At 38.8% G+C, this 22,604-nt stretch overlaps 1 pseudogene; it reads right to left on the minus strand.

The window, feature by feature from the left end:
• Positions 1–395: 395 nt before the first annotated feature.
• Positions 396–20,505, minus strand: LOC125776859 (TBC1 domain family member 15-like; annotated as a pseudogene).
• Positions 20,506–22,604: the final 2,099 nt, after the last annotated feature.

Consider the following 22,604-nt stretch of genomic DNA (forward strand, 5'->3'; position numbering starts at 1 on the left):
ATGATGTACTAATATATAATTTCATTTACGCATATGTATGCTTTTAAGAATATTTTCTCTATTTTGTCTGCTTATGATTCGCCTTTAGCTTATTTTAAGCAGTTCTGCTTATGTATATTTGATTAAGTAGATATAAGGGGTACCGCTGGAAATTAGTGGAAGTGAATACTTGAAAAAATATTTTTGTTGTGGAGATAATTTTGTGTTTTCACACAACGGTTAGCATTTATCAGCAATTAATTATTTATTATACGTATTACCAAACTGTTTTCTTTTTAACGGTATTTCGGTTTTTACTGGGAAATAAACCGAATACAGTTTGGCAACGCATTTCTCTTCTTTTATTCTAACGGATGGTTAGAATCGCAAATTTATCTTAATTTTTATTTTTTGCGCTTTTTTTTAACCATACACATGCATATTCATATGTAAATATACTTATAGGAAACGATAGAACTCACTTGGTTTTCCGCCAGGGGTTTTGGGAACAGTAGGGGTGTATGTGCATTTGTAGAATCATACAAGTAACAAAAGAATCATATGGTCGTCAACAGCACAGATCACCTGATCGAAATAGTTGATTCTTTGGCACAGAGATTTAAATAAAAGGACTTAAAAACAGTAAAGAGGTTACAATATAGGCGCATTACCGATATATTTTGGGTGTTTGGTTTCCCCAATAACTCCAGACTTCTGGCCATAGGCTGATAAAAAAATAAAGTAAACATTTTTTATAATTTTTTATTTTTATTTTATTTATTTATTTTTATTTATTTTAATAAATATAGCCTAAAAAAAAATTTATAAAAAAGGCGATAAATGACACTTTTTTGAATAAAAGCAAATAGAAATTGTAATTCTTAATTTTTCTAAATTTATTTCATCAAAATTGGACAAGTGGTTCGCGAAAAAACATCAAGATAAGGAAAAAATTTAAAAGATCATAAAAAAAACTGACACATACGAACGCCAAACCCTTTGAGGGTTTTACTATACTGACCTAGTACCATCACCCTGACTTGGAATTTCTCACCCCCAAGATTAGCTGTTGTACTGTGTAATATATAGAATACTAAACAAAACTACTTGTAATAATAAAAAAAAATAGATATATTCTTCAAATATTTTTAATAAAAGATTTTCCAATATATTGATACAATAAATAAAATTTTAATCAAAACTAGGTAAATTCTATAAGCTTTAGTCTGCGTTTGTAGGGGTGATAGGAATTGTTACTTGTAGGTTTCTACAATGGTCCTTTGGTTGTGCTGACTTTGTGGCGAGCTGGTGATGTTGTTGTTTTTAATATTTTTCTTGGTTTAACATTAATTCACTCCCGTTGTGGTTATTTATGTATATATTTTTGATGTTTTATCCGGCTTCGCATCCGCTATTTTATTTATTTCGCGCCGCTCCTTTTATTATATTTTACTCGTATAGTTTACACCTTCTTTTTTTGATTTTTATATTTTATGAGGGCAAATGTTTTGCCTAGTATCACACTATGTAAGTATATGTACATATGTATACGTATATACAAGTATATCTCGCCTCTGCACAGGACTTTTATATGGTCACTGCACCGTCAATTTCTCACTTTTTTCCACTATTTTAATTGTTCACTAGGTAAATGTTGTTAAACATATGTACATATGTATGTGCTTGTGTGTTACCGCAATTTTTTTTTGTTTACTTTTTAATAGTGCCTCTCGCTATGGTTCGAAGGACCAATGTTTGCCTCCTTGCTCTTAGCCACCACCTACCTCGGTGCTAAAGACGGATGTATGGATGCGGAATGTTAAATTAACTGATGCTGCGACGGACGTTCGTTCGGTGCGAAATTGAGGAAAGCAAACCACCTCTTCTTCTGCAGCGGTTGGTTTTGATTGTTGGGTAGTGTAGAGTTGTGGTGTGATGTCCACATGAGTGGTGCATATCCGTGTGTACTAGTGTGAGGTGTCTTCATGTGAAATGTCTGCATGTGTGGTGTCTTCATATGTGGATCGCGTTGGTGTTGTGTGTTGACGTGTTCTCGTCCGGTGCCGCGTGTTGAGGAGGGAGAGCTAACTCATCTAGCCACAGAAGTTGGCAAAAAGAATACAAACAATCAAATAAAAACCATCGCACACAAAGTATTAATAATAAACATTAATTAATAGTAAATAAATAAAAACAAAAAACAAAACAAACAATAATGAGTGCTGCAGCCTCAGCAGCAAAGCCGTAGGTATACCTTAAATGCCTACTTCAGCTTTCTCAAGCCCACAAAACAACGATTGGCAATAAAAACTATAGCGGCGATGATGAGTCATCGCAGTATTCAGCTGAAATGGAAAGTAGGCAAAGGACGCAATCAAACAATAACAAAACCACTGATAGCAGCCACTATGCAGGCACCCGGACAGCGAAGGAAAACCAAACGCAAGGTGCGAATGTACTTTGAGCAGTAGAAATCGAGTCCTATCAAATCAGCGGTCAATACCAAAAAATTACAACCAGACACGCCAAATTGTAAAAAGCCAGAAATTTCTAATGGCAACACTGCCTTACTGAGCAAAGAGCTTAACTACGCTCATAGGAGTATTTGGTCTCGAAAACCAACCAAAATTATTTAAGGGGGTATTCTACTCTAGAAATCAAATTTTGGGCAGTTTTTTGAATTTACCCACATGCGCAACATAAACCAGCTGATTCACCTTTGTACTTGAAAGCATGACAATGTTGACACTCATTGTCCATACTACCGATCGTGATTTATTGACGTGACGAATGGTTTATTTCAAGATCATTTTCAAACGCGAGACAATGAAGTAATGATCGTACCAATGTTCGATTATACTGCATTCGCCGTTGGTTATGTTCTCTATGTGCGTTGGTTGATTTGATTTCTTAAATTTATATTATCCGCCGATTGTTCTTCGACTGATCTATTAAGTCTACGATCATGGACTAATTGCGCGTTCCGGGTGCATCGACCAATATTTAATCCTCTTCCACGAACACGTGGCATTTATCTGTAAAAATAAGAACCTGTTAAATAATACACAACGTATATGAGTTACTTATTGAAGATGAGATTTTAATTAATTAACTTAAAAGATTTATTGTATCAAATTATGAGTAAAAACCTGTAATTTTATTTTTTGCTTTTTTATTTCATATTTCCAAAATTAAATAATTTTTAATAAAAGCAATAATAAAAAATTCGTTATGAAACACAGTACAACAGCTAATCTGAGGGGTGAGAAATGCCAAGTCAGGGTGATGGTACTAGGTCAGTATAGTAAAACCTTCAAAGGGTTTGGCGTTCGTATGTGTCAGTTTTTTTTATGACCTTTTAGATTTTTTCCTTATCTTGATGTTTTTTCGCTTAGTTGTAACATTTTGGCAAAAACGTAGTTTAACATAACTCGCGAACCATTTGTCCGATTTTGATGAAACAAATTTAGAAAAATTAAGAATTACAGTTTCTCTAATCTGGTTCTATACCGGTTTCCTATTTGTGCAACACTTTCGAAGTTAAAAATGAATGTATGAAGGGAAAAAAGTATTTTTTTCCTAAAAGTTGAAATATATTTTTTTTAAATTCATAAAAAATCCAGCAACACTGGCTCTGTAATGTTCACATAAAATATACATTGTCATTATACTTCTTCTCTTTCTCACACTTGTTATGTTATTTTTGTCATTCAACAAGTGCCTACGAACGCGAACAGTAAAAGTAATTTTTCTCAATTTTTTTAAAAGTGAACAAAATAGATCAAAGTATGGAACTGTGCAAGCCAGATATAAATAGCTTTTGCTACTGCTGTGGTCAATATGTCTCAACACATAAAAAAGGGGAAATTTCAATACTGATTTTGTTCAAACATACGAGATGTACTTCAACCAAAATGTCATAGTGAACGAAAATTGGGTACCAAATATAGTGTGTAAAAGCTGCTACAGCCGTCTAATGGATTGGAAATATAGAAGACGTGAAAGTATGCCATTCGGTATCCCAATGACTTGGACTAATCCTGGCGAAGGTCACAATTGAATTTCTATGCATGTGCGAATAAAGGAGCCGCAAAAAGGATAAGAAAATCGTATAATTACGTTGGTGTTGCAAGTGACGCAACACAATTGCCTCATTCGGACCACATTCCTGTGCCAAAAGCTTCTAGCCCAGTTTTTTTTTCTTTAAGACTGCTCCGACATATCATGCACGTGATGATCCCCCATATGAGCCATCAGTATCCAAAGAGCCAATTTTAATAAATCAAACTAAGCTTGATTCAATTGTTGCCAAGTTGGAATTAACACAGCATAAATCGGAAGAGCTGGCTTCCATTTTGAAATCAAACAATTTGTTGGCACCCGGTGTGAAAGTCACAGCTTATCGAAGTCGTCAGGCAACACTCCAAAGTTTATTCCTTGTGAAAGATAAAAAAACTTCTGCATATTGCCCGGATGTAGGAAAATTTATGAACGCAATGGAAAGAAAATATGAAGCAGATGACTGGAGATTACATATTGACAGTTCAAAACTCAGCTTGAAGGATGTTTTACTGCATAAGACCAATAAAAAACCTTCAGTTCCAATTGCCTATAGTACAGAAACGAAAGAAACATATGATGCACTGGAAAATATTTTAAAAATGGTTAACTACGCCAAGCATATGTGGCGCATATGCTGCGATTTAAAAGTTGTAGCAATGCTTTGCGGCCTTCAAAGCGGCTATATAAAATATATGTGCTTTTTGTGCGATTGGGACACACGATTTTCCGGTGACCAATATGCATGCCACGGATGGAAACTCAGAGAGCACAGCAGGTTACAAACGGCCAATATTATTCGTGAGCCTCTAGTGCCGAAGGAGAAGATATTGCTGCATCCACTGCATATTAAACTTGGAATTGTTAAGAATTTTATCAAAACTGTCGCCAAAAGAGATGAAGTTTTCTTGTTTTTGAAACTAATTTACCCCAGACTCAGCGAAAGTAAAATTAAAGAAGGTGAGTTATAAACATTCATTTCCCATGGTTTTCCATATTAACAAATTAATTTTTTCAAATCAGGCGTACTAAATGGTCCAGATATACGAAAGCTGATTAAAAGTGACACATTCAACAATATTTTGATTGACGCTGAATTGAATGCATGGCAGGGAATCAAAGAAGTAATAGAAGGCTTGTTGGGAAAGCATCGTTCTAACAACTACGATGTTTCTGTCGCAAGGATGTTAAGAGCATTCTCGGAAATTGGTGTCCACATGTCCTTGAAAACCCATTATTTACATGATCATCTGGACTACTTCAGCAAACAATTGGCTACCGCATCTGATGAACAAGGTGAACGCTATCATCAAGTTGCTATGCCATTTGAAATTAGGTAATACTGATTTTTTATTTTTTCGAACTCATTTTAATAAAAAAAAAATTACAGATATAGAGGCAAAAAGTCGCCGAGTGCAATAATTGCGGAAATTTGTTGGTGGAGTAAGTTGAAGAGGGAAGCGAGACGCATTTGTAGACAGAAAAAGAAAGAGGCCGAAATGCGTGAGTACGAACAGCTTGATAAGCTGGCCGACAAGGGCAATGCTCGAAAATTCTACGAAAAGATGCGGCGGCTTACAGAAGGTTTCAAGACCGGAGTATACTCTTGTAGAACCCCCAAAGGTGATCTAGTCACAGATGCCCAGAGCATACTTAAATTATGGAGGGAACACTTCTCCAGCCAGCTAAATGGCAGTGAACGCACATCACCAGGAGAAGGTGAACCGGATTCCCCAATCGATGACGATGGTGCAGACGTTCCATTGCCCGACTATGAAGAAGTTCGAATAGCAATTACCCGCCTGAAGAACAACAAAGCGGCAGGGGCCGATGGATTGCCGGCCGAGCTATTCAAACACGGCGGCGAAGAGCTGATAAGGTGCATATGGTCGGACGAAAGTATGCCCAACGATTGGAATTTAAGTGTGCTATGCCCAATCCATAAAAAAGGAGACCCCACAATCTGCGTCAACTACCGTGGGATTAGCCTCCTCAACATCGCATATAAGGTTCTGTCGAGCGTATTGTGTGAAAGATTAAAGCCCACCGGCAACAAACTGATTGGACCTTATCAGTGTGGCTTTAGACCTGGCAAATCACCAACCGACTAGATATTCACCATGCGCCAAATCTGGGAAAAGACATGTGAAAGGAGAATCGACACACACCACCTCTTCGTCGATTTCAAAGCTGCTTTCGACAGCACGAAAAGAAGCTGCGTTTATGCCGCGATGTCTGAATTTGGTATCCCCGCAAAACTAATACGGCTGTGTAAACTGACGTTGAGCAGCACAAAAAGCTCCGTCAGGATCGGGAAGGACCTCTCCGAGCCGTTCGATACCGAACGACGTTTCAGACAAGGCGACTCCCTATCGTGCGACTTCTTCAATCTGCTGCTTGAGAAAATTATTCGAGCTGCAGAACTTAATCGAGCAGGTACAATCTTTCATAAGAGTGTACAGCTGCTAGCATATGCCAATGATATTGATATTATCGGCCTCAACACCCGCGCCGTTAGTTCTGCTTTCTCCAGACTGAACAAGGAAGCAACGCAAATGGGTCTGGCAGTGAACGAGGGCAAGACGAAATATCTCCTGTCATCAAACAAACAGTCGTCGCAGTTGCGACTTGGCTCTCACGTCACTTTTGACAGTCATAACTTTGAAGTTGTGATAATTTCGTCTATTTAGGAACCAGCATTAACACCACCAGCAATGTCAGCCTGGAAATCCAACGCACGCTCTTGCCAACAGGTGCTACTTCGGACTGAGTAGGCAATTGAAAAGTAACGTCCTCTCTCGACGTACAAAAGCCAAATTGTATAAGTCGCTCATAATTCCCGTCCTGCTATATGGTGCAGAGGCTTGGACGATGACAACAACAGATGAGTCGACGTTGCGAGTTTTCGAGAGAAAAGTTCTGCGAAAGATTTATGGTCCTTTGCGCATTGGCCACGGCGAATATCGTATTCGATTGAACGATGAGCTGTACGAGATATACGACGACATTGACATAGTTCAGCGAATTAAAAGACAGCGGCTACGCTGGCTAGGTCATGTTGTCCGGATAGATAAAGACACTCCAGCTCTGAAAGTATTCGACGCACTACCCGCCGCGGAAAGCAGAGGAAGAGGAAGACCTCCACTCCGTTGGAAGGACCAAGTGGAGAAGGACCTGGCCTCGCTTGGAATATCCAATTGGCGCCACGTAGCGAAGAGAAGAAACGTCTGGCGCGCTGTTGTTGACTCGGCTATAATCGCGTAAGCGGTGTCTACGCCAGTAAAGGGGAAGAAGAAGTAAGTTTGTGTGGCAAGACGAAATGATCTTGATGATAAGGAATTTTCAGGAGATGCAGAAGGGCCAACAGAAACTGATGATAGCGATGAATGCGATGCCACTAGTCCCGAACAACCACCATCGAAAAAGGTTTGGCAATATTTATTAAAATAAATAAAAATAAATAAATAAAAAAAATAAAAAATTATAGAAATGTTTACTTTATTATTTTAATAGTTTATGGCCAGAAGTCTGGAGTTATTGGGGAAAATTTATAAAAATGGCAATAAATGACACTTTTTTGAATAAAAACAAATAAAAACAAATAGAAAGTAATTCTTAATTTTTCTAAATTTGTTTTATCAAAATCGGACAAGTGATTCGCGAGTTATGTTAAACTACGTTTTTGCCAAAATGTTACAACTAAGCGAAAAAACATCAAGATAAGGAAAAAAATTAAAAGGTCATAAAAAAAACTGACACATACGAACGCCAAACTCTTTGAGGGTTTTACTTTACTGACCTAGTGCCATCACCCTGACTTGGAATTTCTCACCCCCCAGACAATAATCCCAAAAATGTTCCACGGTGAAATCAATGAGCTATGCAAATATATTTGTAGGTTAAAGTAGTTGTTAATGAACGCATGTGTAAATTGAATAAAAAAAATTTATAAGAAATATACTCAATTCGAATTCCGCACTAAATTAGCAAAATGTATAGTTTTTTCGGCACACTTCAAAACTTTTCGAACACTAATTATATTTACGTCTTAAAATCACACAATAATAACAAAAAACTACGAAATATTTTTCTCAATTTTAATAATTTTTGGGATAAACTAAAATTAAAATAGAATAATATTGAATTTCCGTTGCTGCGGAGTCTGCCGGATTACTCTTTCCAACGGAATCTTCAAATCGCGGCGCCAAATTATGCACCTAAAGAAGCCTTATTTTCCGTTGTATTTTACCAGAAACGCGTAAATTATTTTGATGCTTACCCCGTTATTACAATAATGTGTTGCAACAGTAACCAAATAAAACTTCTGCTTCCCGATATTTCAAAACTTATCTTTCCTATTCCACTTGTCACAAGACAACTATTTAAACAGAACAAAACTTATTCACTTGGGCGGGGCCACTCCCACTTTTTCAAACAAATTTTCCCCTTGCCACTACGATCCTTTGTAACAAATTACAGCCTTATATCTTTATTTGGTGCTCAGTTATGGCACTTTATGTCTTTTCGGTTAATGGCGATTTGTGGGCGTGACAGTGGTCCGATTACGCCCATCTAGGAATACGAATTTCTTTAAGATATCTCAATTTTTACTCAAATTATAGCTTGCACGGACGGATGGGCAGACAGGCAGTCAATCGAATTTCAACTTTTCTCGTCATCCTGATCATTTATACATACAATATATACATAACCCTATATCTATCTCGCTTAGTTTAAGGTGAAACGTACAACGCCTTTTAATATTAATATTAAGAGCTCATCTTTTGAGTGACTTTTTTTCACATTTTCGAAAGTTTTTAGCCTGTTTTTCAGTTGAAAAAAAAGGTTGCCTCAGAATGACACACCCTAATATACATATGTGCAAATAAAATCTTTTGTCACATACTATTTATATGACATACAAAAAGCATAACTTGCTCATTAATTGCATTAACTCATTACATATGTGTAATACATATACTCAAATCAGTATATTTACACATATACATATTGTTACGAATTTACTCCTTGCTGGTTTCACTTTACTAGGTTCGTATCTCTGGATTGACAAATAAAACCGTTTACTGTTTAATTCAATTCAACAACTCTTTATTTTACAACTCGTCTACACTATAACAGTTTACCCTTAGCACTGATTGATTACGTTGGCGCTGCCACGGCTTATATAGCCACGGACTTCTCGCTGATGCCGACATGTCCTTCTAGAATATTGCGTCTGGAAATTACCAGAACATAATGCTATACGGCGCCAGACGCAAGCAGACAGCCGCGGCGCCAGACTCAGCAATTGTTGAAGTAGACAAGCAGACATTGCGGCGCCAGATGTCTATTGTTTCGACAAGCAGACAGCCGCGGCGCCAGATGTCTAAAACAAGACAAATGCTATTCCATATACCTACAACTATTGTTCATAATAAGGGATTCATATAGCAATACAAATACAACTTAATACTACTTTTTGTAACACTGCCCTCCACTAAAGCCTAATCGTCCCGATTGGGCACAAATCCTCTTGAACCAAATGGGGCGAGCCTCTCCAAATGTACTAATTTCATTTTAAATCGTGCTTTCCCATTTCTTTGTATGCGGTATACCACGTCATTAAGTCGTTTCATCACCATATAGGGTCCTTCCCAGGTTGTCTGCAGTTTCGGGGACAAGCCTTTTTTTTTCGAAGTGGATTGTACAACAGGACCAGATCACCTTCTTCAAAACCTTTTGAATTTGCCGCTTGATCGAACCGGTCCTTCATCTTATTGCTCATCAGATGCGTATGCTGTCTTACCATTAGATGCAATTCATTCATTTCTTCCTTTAAGGCAGAACAATAATCTCCATCATTTCTTACAGCTGTAGGATTCGTTCCAAACTTAAGATCAGCAGGGAGTCGCAGATCAGATCCGAAAATAATCTTTGCTGGCGTGTAACCAGTTGTCTCGTGCTTCGCTGAACGATCCGCCAGCAGGAACATCTGGATGCACTTGTCCCAATTCCGTTGGTCTTTATCAACGATTTTCCGCAGATGTTCTTCGAGCGTTCGGTTGAATCTCTCTACCATCCCATCTGATTGTGGGTGTAACGCTGTTGTCCGTGTCTTGTGGATGCCCAATAATGTACAGACTTCTTGGAAACTGGAAGCTTCGAAATTTCTGCCTTGATCTGAGCGTAATTCGACGGGCACTCCGAAACTTGTTATCCAATTTTCTACAAACGTTTCGGCTACTGTCTTCGCTTCTTGGTTTGGTAAGGCATATACTTCTGGCCATTTACTGAAATAGTCCATGACAACCAGTAGATATTTGTTTCCGGCCGTACTGGTTGGAAACGGACCTGCAACATCCATTGCTACTCGTTCAAATGGTGATCCCACGTTGTACTGTTGTAGCTTACCGCGACTTTTGGCTTTAGGACCTTTAGCTGCCATGCACTCTACGCAATTACTTATCCATTCTGCTATGGAATCTCGATAACCGATCCAGTAGAACCGTTGTTTAATCTTCTCTATAGTTTTCGTAATTCCAAGGTGCCCTCCACTAGGTCCATTGTGATATTCTTTCAACACTTTCGGGATCATGGACTTAGGTACTATGATCAGCAGACGAGACTGTTTGCCATCTTCGCTTTCCCAGGTACGATAAATGTTTACATTCCAGTGGACAAGGGCGACGTGATAATGCATCCGCATTTTTGTGGTGAATCCCCTTTCGATGTTCTGTTTGTTGTTTCCGTTTTGATGGGTTTACCTTTATATTGCAATTTCGGGCAAAGTGACCCGCTTTTCCACAGTTGAAACATCTGCCTGTTGTATTTACTCGCTGTGCAGCAATTGTTTTCAGAGTCTTCAATATTTCTTCCATCAGCGCCGGTTGTTCCATTTCAACTCTTTGTACTTTGTGTGCTGGTTTACTTAGTAGGGAAGCTGTTTCCTGTGTGAGGGCGTGCGAAACCGTTTCAGCAAACGTTCTTTTTGGCGCGTTTGGTGTCCACATCTTGAATTCCATTTATGAAACATTGAATTTTTACCCTCTCAATGTAATCCACAGGTGCATATGCATTTGCCAAATGAGCCAGTCGTTCTATTTCAGTTGCGAACTCTTGCAATCACTCGTTCATCTTCTGACCCCTATTTTGCAGTTCGATCTGGTATATTTGTTTCCGGTGCTCACTACCATATCGTCTTTCTATCGCCCTCATCAATGCCTCATAGTTGTCCCGTTCACAGTCTGGAATAGTCTGAAGGATTTCTGCCGCAGGTCCTTTCAATGATACAAACAAGGACGTCACTTTGTCCGCTGCATTCCAGTTATTGGCCATTGCTGTCTTTTCAAACTGAAGTTTGAAAATTTGAAATGGAATACTTCCATCGAATGTGGGTGCCTTCAATCTTTGATTATTTGTTGATGGTGCAGGGCCATGTAGTTGCAGTTCTCGCACACGATTACTTAATTGAAGAACTTCTGATTTTAAATTTTCTTCGACATTTTTTTAAAGTGCTTAATTCGTCTTCAAATTTTGAAAATTTCTCTTTCACTTGTTTTTGTAGTTGTGTAGTATTTTCCGTAATCTGTTGTGTAAGGCGAGACTCTAACTGTGATGTATTTTCAGCTATTTGCATCATTTGCTGTGCCAAACGATTTTCTGTTTGCACTGCATTTTCTGCCATTTACTTAATAGCCACTAATAGCATGTTCATGTCCACACTCGATGATGTTCGTTGTTCTTCCACTTTTTCTTCTACCTTTGTAGAAGTTTCTGGCCCATCAAATTCGAACTCGTCCACATTAATTCCATCCGCTTCCATTGCTTCACGTAATCGTGCCTGCAGATCCGCCTTTTGCCCGCTTATCGGCAAATTACGCTCCTCCAGTTCCTTTTTTAATTGCTGAATTCTCAATTCTCCGAATTTAACCATCTTGAATTTGGATTATTTGACAATCCCACTTCTGACACCAATTGTTACGAATTTACTCCTTGCTAGTTTCACTTTACTAGGTTCGTATCTCTTGATTGACAAATAAAACCGTTTACTTTTTAATTCAATTCAACAACTCTTTATTTTACAACTCGTCTACACTATAACAGTTTACCCTTAGCACTGACTGATTACGTTGGCGCTGCCACGGCTTATATAGCCACGCACTTCTTGCTGATGCCGACATGTCCTTCTAGAATATTGCGTCTGGAAATTACCAGAACATAATGCTATACGGCGCCAGACGCAAGCAGACAGCCGCGGCGCCAGACTCAGCAATTGTTGAAGTAGACAAGCAGACATTGCGGCGCCAGATGTCTATTGTTTCGACAAGCAGACAGCCGCGGCGCCAGATGTCTACAACAAGACAAATGCTATTCCATATACATACCTACAACTATTGTTCATAATAAGGGATGCATATAGCAATACAAATACAACTTAATACTCCTTTATGTAACAATATGTATATATATCTACAAATAAAATAAATTTATAAAAATTAACTGTGGTCGGTGTATCTTCTTTTCGCGCTTTCTTCGTACTGCGAACCAATGCATATTAGGGTGTGCCATTCTGAGGCAACCTTTTTTTTTCAACTGAAAAACAGGCTCAAAACATTCGAAAATGTGTAAAAAAAGTCACTCAAAAGATGAGCTTCTAATATTAATATTAAGAGGTGCCTATTTCAAATTTTCTGTTTTCCATATAAATAACATGGAAAAAAATCATTTTTTTTGTGGTGGTTATTGTGCGGAGGTTTTATATGTGCACGCGATGGCTGCCGGTAGGGATGGTAAACTCGATTCCGATTCTACTCGAGAAACGCGTTTTCTCGTTAAATAATCGATTTTTCGGAATCGATCTTCAGTAGTCGAAGTCGATTAAGAATCGGTTGTTGACATTCGAAAAATCGATTATTTAACGATTATGTGCACGCGATGGCTGCCGGTAGGGATGGTAAACTCGATTCCGATTCTACTCGAGAAACGCGTTTTCTCGTTAAATAATCGATTTTTCGGAATGGATCTTCAGTAGTCGAAGTCGATTAAGAATCGGTTCTTGACATTCAGAAAATCGATTATTTAACGAGAAAACTGGATTCTCGAGTAGAATCGGAATCGAGTTTACCATCCCTACTGGCAGCCATCGCGTGCACATATAAAACCTCCGCATTATTTATGTGGAAAACAGAAAATTTGAAATAGGTACCTCTTAATATTAATATTAAGAGCTCATCTTTTAAATGACTTTTTTTTACACATTTTCGAATGTTTTGAGCCTGTTTTTCAGTTGAAAAAAAGGTTGCCTCAGAATGACACATCCTACAGCACATACATATGTACATACGGGCGCATAAATCGACATCGGGTACAACTTAAATAAAGTTAAATTATAAAATATATACCTAAATACTTGTACAAAAGTGTATCGTCAGATACTATGTATATGTAGATACGCACATTGTTTCAAAGTCCACATTGGCATATATCCCACAATACTCCTTGGGTTTTACAAACAAAAACAAGCAGGATTCTTCTTCTTTACTGACGTAGAAACCGCTTACGCTATTAAAGCCGAGTTAGCAACACCGTAGCAGTCGTTTCTTCTTTTATCAAGGTGGTGTCAATTGAAGATTCCAAGCGAAGCCAGGTCCTTCTCCACTTGGTCCGCTGTCTATTGATTCGCTGAACATTCGTTCCATCGAATGGGATATTCGCCGTGGCCAACGCGCAAAGGATCACAAATCTTTCGCAGAACTTTTCTCTCGAAAACTCGCAACGTCGACTCAAGAGTTGTTGTCTTCGTCCAAGCCTCTGAATCATATAGCTGGAAGAGAATAATGAGTGACTTATAGAGTTTGATTTTTGTTCGTCGATAGAGGACTTTACCTCTCAATTGCCTACTCAGTCTGAAGTAGCAGCTGTTGGCAAGAGTTATCCTGCGTTGGATTTCGAGACAGACGTTGTTGTTGGTGTTGATGCTGGTTCCAAGATAGATGAAATCATCTACAACATCGAAGTTATGACTGTCAACAGTGACGTGAGTGCGACGACAGTTCGTTTGATGATAGGAAATATTTCATCTTGTCCTCGTTCACTGCCAGAGCCATTTATCCAATCTGGAGAAAGCTTAACTAACGGTCCGGGTGTTGAGCAGCTGTACATTTGTATAAAAGTTTGTTCCTCCAACGTCAGTTTACACAGCCATATTAGTTACCAAATTCAGACATCGCGGCATAAAGGCAGCTGCTTTTCGTTCTGTCAAAAGTAGCTTTGAAATCGACGTAGAGGTGGTGAGTGTCGATTCTCTTTTCACGGGTCTTTTCCAAGATTTGGCGTATGGTGAATATCTGGTCAGTTGTTGATTTTCCAGGTTTAAAGCCACACCGATAAGGTCCATCCAGTTTGTTGACGGTGGGCTTTAATCTTTCACACAATACGCTCGATAGAACCTTTTACGCGATGTTTAGAAGACTTATCCCACGGTAGTTGACGCAGATTGGGGGGTTTCCCTTTTTGTGGTTTGGGCAGAGCACACTTAAATTACAATCGTTGGGCATGCTTTTTCTACAAAGAAGCTGATACATGCTCCTTATCAGTTCTTCCACGCCGTGCTCGGCCGGCAATCCATCAGCCCCTTCCGTTTTGTAGTTCTTCATGCGGGTAATTGCTATTCGAATTTTTCATACCCGGGCAATACAACGTCTGCTCGATCGTCATCGATTGGGGAATCGAGTTCGCCTTTTCCTGACGTCATACTTTCAGTACCATTCAGCAGGCGGGAGAAGGGTTTCCTCCATAATTTTAGTATGTCGCATCTTTTCGTAGACTTTTCAAGCATTACCCCTGTCGGCCAGCTTATCAAGATCTTCGTCAGGCATTTCGGCCTTTCTCTTTTTTTGCAAAAGCGTCTTGTTTTCCTTTTCAATTCTTGGTATTGATTGTAACTTCCTACATTTGCTTTCTCTCCGCTGCGACACGGCACTCCGTGTTCCGTACTACCTGTTCTTATGCGTTGCGAAAATCAATTGTTGTGTTTGCAGCTGTACGTAAGGAGATTGAAATGCCGTCTCACAGTTCCCTTATACCAAGTTATTGTCGACTGCTCTCAGAGAGCAGTCGAGTCGAAAAATGCTCGGCTGTCTGTTGTGATTGCAGCTTGTCGACGTCGAACCTTCCTTGTGTTTGTTGACGTGCGTTTTTTGGTGCACAGAGGCAGGTGCGTATCTTGGCTGCAATAACATAGTGGTCCGAGTCGATGTTAGAACCTCCTAGCGTACGCACGTCTAACACAATGGAGAGGTGTCTTCCGTCTATCATAACATAATCGATCTGGTTGGTGGCTTGTCGATCCGAAAACAGCCAGGTAGCTTGGTGAATTTTTCTTTACTGGAATCTAGTACCAAAGACACCCGTATTTCGGGCCCCGGCGAAGTCGAACAGTTTAAACCACTTTGGGGATGTTTCCTCGTGGAGGCTGAATTTACCGTCTGTTGTGCCAAAGATACCTTTTTTGCCTACCCTGGTGTTAAAGTCGCCAATCACGGTTTTGACATCGTGGCGGGGGCAGCTCTCATAGGTGTGCTCATAGAAGAGATCTTTGGTCACATCGTTCTTCTCTTCCGTCGTGGCGTGTGCGCAAATCAGCGATATGTTGAGGAACCTCGCTTTGATGTGGATTGTGGCTAGACGTTCATCTAGCGGGTTTAATGAAAATACTCGGCGAATGAGTCTCTCTCCCACCACGAATCCTTCACCGAATTTGCGCTCTTTTATATGGCCACTGTAGTTAATGCTACAGGGATCTACTCGCCTCAGTCCTTGTACCGCATTTCTCGGTCGGCGGTAATGTCAGCCTTCACTCTAACGAGGACATTTACCAGCTGGGCGACGCCACCTTCGCAATTAAAGGACCGGACATTCCAGGTGCATGAAGCATCCTCTCAAATCGTAATCGAATCGGAGTCTTCTCGTCTGAGGCTGTTTTTGACTGTTCATTGGGGGCGTTTTTTACGTAGCGGGTCCAAACCCAGCGCACAACCCTGAGGAGGGGATGTTGCGCCTTCTCACTTTAGCTCACCTTTAAACGGATGTTCTTAGACTATCCAGAGGATACTTGGTCAAAGACCAGAAGTCGTGTCTGGTCACTCCCAAGTGAATGGCGTTCAGAGAACTTTCCTCACTTGCGCGAACTTCTACACATGACTCCAAACAGGATTGCTTATAAAATATATTCAAATTCCACATTGGCAAATATTCAGTAATACCCCTTGGTTTTTGATCAACAGAAACAAGCAAGATTGTGTAAAACATACTAAAGCGTAATACATATGTACATGCATGCATGAGTCTAGAGCTGGCTGAGCAGAAAACAGTTTTCTTTCTCATAAGTTCCAGGTAAATTGAGGAGAAAAAACCGCTGACCATAGGAGAATGTGAGATTGTATCACAGTCGCAGTTGAAGTACCTTGGGGTAATAATGGACTCAAGACTCTAGTTCAAAGAACACTTGGAAAATGCGACACGTAAAACAAATAAAATTTATAATGCGTTATCTAGAATGATAGCATATAAAGGCTGTATGCGTTCCAGCCGACGATGTTTAATAGCTAAGGTAATAAGTTCAGTTATGCTGTATACGGCTCCATTATAGATACAGGCGCTAGGAATAAAATCATTTGCTACACCAATTAACACAGTACATAGGCTTTCAGCAATACGCGTGCCTTCCGAACCATGTCAAATGACGCTGCTGTGTTATTAGCCAATATGGCACCGATTGACATCCAGGGAGACGAATTCACGCGAATATATAACTTATCAGAGACGTCTGCTACACCAAAAAGAGCAAAAAGAGAATTAAGAGCATTGAAATGTGACAGCAACGGTGGCAAACTTCATGCAAAGGACGGTGGACCTACCGATTGATTTCGAGATAGGTTAACGACATGGGGACCTGGATTTCCACCTTACCGAAATCTTCAGTGGGCATGGTTGCTTCAGAAGCTACCTTGATCAAAAACTTAAACATCTTCTACTCTCGCATGAAGTAATACTTTGTCCAGTGGTTCCGTGGGAGAGACTTGAGGTGAGAGTAGGTTAGGTTTAGCGGATTAAAGTCCTAGATTGGTACAATTGTCTTTAAACATGATGCCAAAAATTAGCGGGATCTGCCAACCAGTGTGTTTACAGCAGCTGTCAGTCGACCTCAGTAGTGTTTGTCGAATTTTACAAACATTTTTAACGCATTTGTGTTAAAATTAGGCCAAACACTCAACAAATATCACTGAGCAAGAGTTAAAAAGTTCTCGTTCAAACACATAGGTACATAAGTATCTACAAAAATACTATTGAAATTTTGATTTATCAAAGGGGCACTGGTTTTATTGATTTTCTTTGAAACTCTTACTTACAAAAGAGTCTTATATTCATCACATTATATACGAAACTTTTTCTTAATATCTACCTGTCTACTTTTCACTGAGACATTTTTGATTTATTCCACACGTTTTTTAAATGAGTTCAGACTCAAAGGAATCTAAACTCTAAACTCAGTTGTTAAAAGTTCCAAAGATGGTTTCTGACAAAAAAGTCCATGTACACTTGCAGAGGCTACACGCTCAAAGCAAGGTGATACAAAACAAGAAATGGTGAAGATATTTCATACACTAAATTTATTTCTGAGAGTGACAGTCTAATATGTTACTGCGCTTGATTTTCATCGTCACCGATTCAGGTATTCGGTATTAGAAATCAAAAAAGAATATCTTGACAATTTCAGGACACGTCTCCAATCGGCATATGAATCTCAATTTGACGACTCAGATCTAGCTGAAAATTTTAAATCCTCGGCTTACGCAAATTACGAGCATTGCTTAGTTCAATATGAAGAGATAAAAGCCATGATCTCTGATCACTTAAAAGAAATAAAATCAGTTGACCCTATTTCTCAGCCGAGAGGCATTCACCTTAAAGTACCAGCATGCGACACAGATATACTTTATGGAGGTTACAAGGTGGGAGGTGGCCGCCTTTTCGGAAAATGTTTACAGCCGTGTACATAAACCATCCCAATTATCACAAGTGCAGAAATTGTATCACCTCAGATGCAAAACTAAAGGTCAAGCAGGGTAATAGTGAAACAGTTCACTCTTAATGACGAAAATTGCAATTTTTCTTGGGAAGCTCTAAAAGCGCGTTACGAAAACGAAAAAATATTGGTCGAAAAACAAGTGACGATATTAATGAATTTACCAAAAATACAGAAAGAAACAAGTGAAGAATTCAAAAACTTCAATCTACCTTTTAAATTGTTTGTCGGTTCTATCGACACAGAATGTTCCCACAGGCAATTGGGACTCCATTCTGGTAAATATATGCACAGCTGCATTACCAGAAAAATCGAGAGCATTCGCTATCAATGCGAAGAAAATGCCCAACGTGGCAGCAAATGGAAGCATTTTTTACTACCCAATATGAGATTGCAGAAAGGGTGATAAAAAATTAGTCAAAATGAAAAACGGTCAAAGCGACATAAATAGAAGCTTCAATAGACCCCAAGCAAGTATCAAAAATGCTACTTTTTTTCTACTGAACGACGTAATTGGTTAAATTGTGTTTTCATTGCAGCCTGATCCATGTCAAAATTGGCAAACACCATATCCATAAAACCGACAAAACACCAAAATGCATCGACTTCATTGCCCTGGAAAATGTTTCATGATATATATTTGTAATTACTGAAAATGTAGATATATATTATATATTACCTGAATGGAGAGTATGGGTGCTAGCAGATCAGACATACCCTGGACGTAGCCCAAGTCAAAGTTGTACATTACATAAGTCATAAGTATGCCTTGTAGTACCATCAAGTTTGGATTATCTTCACCAGCGAAGAATTCCAGTGTACGATCTGTACGTTTAACGTCCTTTTCGATTTGGCATTTACGATCACGAAAACCGCTGAAGTGCTCTTCTTGTGTAGCAGTCATTGATAGCCATTGGGCTTTCATTATATAATATTCTTTAGACTTTTGTTTGTATCATCCCATTGGTAATAGTTGAGCAGATATTTCCAAACTTCGGCGCGTAAATTATAGTGAATCCCACCATGAAAAATAAGGTTCTTTATTCCGGCAACATCAGAAATGCGACCATCTGCAGACTGGAACTCCAACCACTGTGCTTCATTTAACGGCTTAACTGTAAAATAAAGTATTATGTTATTAATATTATTACATTAAATTGGAAAAGCAGAAAATCTTACTTCTCTCAACCATTGGACGATCTGGCAATGTATTGACTATCTTCTCATCCTCTTCTTTGACGTTTTCAAGCTCACCTTCTACCGGTGACTGGCTCTCACTGCTGTTACAGCTACAAATTTCATCATTGTTACCTATGTGTTTATTACGCATGGCATAATTTCTAGGAACACTACCCTTAACACCCGACGCTATGTCAGGTAAAGTTACTAGTAGACCAGTCCACGTATTCTTCACCCATCCTTTATCTTTCTTTAATTCTGTATTCTTTAGATCCTCGATGTTTAATTCGGCAAATGTACGTTTTAATTGTTGCGTTTCCGTATTGAGTACTGCATACTCTGCACTTCCATCCAACCTACTGTATGTGTGTTCAATTATGTGTTGATCGCACATGGATTTTAAAAATTGATCAGCATTGCCGTGTTGGAAAAAGAATTCACTGTTCACGTTATTGTCGACTTTCTGAATAAAGCATATTACTTGGCCACGGTCTTTTACAATTATTGAACTCAAATTATCAAGGAGGGTGCGTATTAAACGTGGTTTGTTCGATGCTATCGTTTCTGGAGTGGCCTTTATATTGAATGCTTTACATTCGGAAATTGTGCGCGAACGTCTTGGAATTGTATCCACTACTGCCCAATCCTGACTATCATCGGCAACAAGGATGCTATCAATTGGTCGCCATTCAATATATAGACGTCGCGGTGTATCATAACTAATGACCGATAGTGAACCACTTCTATTCAGATCTGCTATGTGTTCTACACTGCCTCTCCGTAGTAATACTCCATCATGTGTGCACAATACCTACAAAAAATAATGCTTATAATCAAAAACAACAGTATGGGTTTCTTTGTTATTTATAAATATTTGAATCTTTATTTACATTGGTATCTATAAAATATCTTTTTTATATATAAAAGTTGGCAATTTAAATTAAATATTGAAATGGAAAATAGTATTACTTTTACCGTGCTAGTTGGGAATTGCGCCGTTGGTGGAGATCCTTCCGAGTCCAGTTGTACGCCCTCCTTATTATTATATTGGACAGAATTTATCATTTTGTAATATTATGATTTTTTACAAATTGAAGGCTTGTAGTTCGCTTCTTCAAATTTAATAAAAAACACTCTTCAATATCTTCTATTTTATAAATAATTTACGTCTTCCTCAAATTTTCACTTTTTCTTTACTGACTTGGCTTTTCTTTAACTTCATATAAAACACAACAGCTGGTTGGTAATAGTTTCAATAGCACTGTGAACTATATGTTTGAGAGCAATGAAAGAAGTGTCAGAGCTAAAAATGAGAGATGATTAAAGTGCGATCCTGTAAGCAGTCTCTAATCACTATTTGAGACATTTTGAGGTAAAGTCTCAATTTGCGACTAGTTACTGTTCACTAACAGTCTCTAGCGTTAGTCTCAAATTTGAGACCTGGTAGTTAGCAGTTCACAAAACTAAAAAGAACTGTTGAATACACTAAATAGAGATCATATTATATATTAATCGATTGTCGTTTTTTTTTATATTTTGTAAGCAACTCTAACACGAAAAGGTTAAAAATAAATCAATTTTAGAAAACTACACAGCACGACTGCAAAACGGTAGGCTTGCAGTTTTCGCCGTCACTAAAGTAAAACCATTTTTAATTTTGCAAACAACAATGGGCACCTACAGTGAAATGAAAAATTACCCAAAACTGTAACAAGCTAACGTTATTTATCAGAACATGCATAAAAGAGCTTTGATTTCAAATTACAAGCCGGTGCCGTCTCAAAATGTTCAAGAAGGTAGAGTTAAGACGACACTTGCAGACAAGAAAATTTTGCTGTTCGCTTGTTGAAACAGCAGAGAACGTTGATTATAGAGCATGTTCAGAGAGCATTGATTAACGTTGTCTGCAAATATACGACTTCTATTAGGTTTGCTCCGATATTGACTGCATTCGTGGCAACATTTCTGTTGTCGCTTGCATTTGTATCATCATTCTTTTCGATACCGCACGATGGCTTTCGCCAATTATGATATAAGCGAAAATTTTAATAGAAGAATTAGGGCTAGATGGAACCGACTGGGATGAACAAGTCAAACCTCTTCGGTAAGAAAAATGGTCCCAGTTCGCAAACAATCTTAATGACGATGGGTAAACTATTCCCCCGAAAACACAAAGTCGAATTACACGGCTTCTGTGCCGTCTCTGAGAAGGCATATTGCACTACTATCTATGTGCGCACGCAAAGTGACACCACGACCAAAAGCCACTTATTAGTAGCAAAAGCAAAAGTGGCTCCTTTAAAAACGCTAAGTTTAGCACGACTTGAGCTTCGTGGCGCACTATTACTTTCCAAATTTGTAGCCATGGTGCAAAGGCATGTAAACATGACAAAATGCAAATCATATCTGTGAACAAATTCCGGAATTGAACTAGCCTGGTTAGAAAAACCACCACATGCATGGAAAACGTGCATTTCTAATCGAAAGTCTCAAATACTTGACCTAATGGGATCAACCACTTGGCAACACGTAGCCAGTGCTGACAATCCTGTCGACCGCTGCACCTTGCCACCACCACCCTCTGGTTTAAGCCCTTAGAGCAGTTGCTTACATATTCAAATTTATTGAGCAGCTTAAAACCAAAGTCAATGAATCACCTAATTTCCCTTGCAATACAGTGACGCACCTAGAGTTAGAAAAGGCAAAGGTCGCACTAATCACATATACTCAAGCGCGCTACTTCAGCCGTGATATATCACTACTAAGAGAATTGAATCCGATTGATTAAAAGAGCTCTGTCTAAGTTCTAAAATCATTTCTAGACACGAAAAGTCTGCTTCGTGCTAATGGTCGGCTTGTTAATTCAAGCCTAACATACAACGAACGCCACCCCATAACAATTCCAGAGAGGTCTCCATTTGCCACATTATTCGGAAATTACATCCACATATTAATGCTACTCCCTGAACATAGCCTCATGTAACATATGGCGCGCCAAGAGTATTATATTTTCCTATCAAAAATGATAAGCGATAATTGCAAAATATTTATTGGAGCTCAACGAGCCACAGAAAAGCAGTTTGTGGATTTCTTAAAATAAGTGTCAACTGACATCGTACAAAAGTACGCCCCCGAAGTATCAGTGGCAATTTATACCCCCAAGTGTTCCTCATATAGGCGGTTAATGAGAATTAGCTGTAAAAAGCTTCAAATCCATGGGTAGCTGGAAATTACAAATTAAATTACGAAGAGTTCATGACGTTATTAAACAGAATTGAAGCCATTATTAATTCACGCCAAC

Source organism: Bactrocera dorsalis, chromosome 1 (genome assembly GCF_023373825.1).
Source record: "Bactrocera dorsalis isolate Fly_Bdor chromosome 1, ASM2337382v1, whole genome shotgun sequence".
Classification (NCBI taxonomy): Eukaryota; Metazoa; Arthropoda; class Insecta; order Diptera; family Tephritidae; genus Bactrocera; species Bactrocera dorsalis.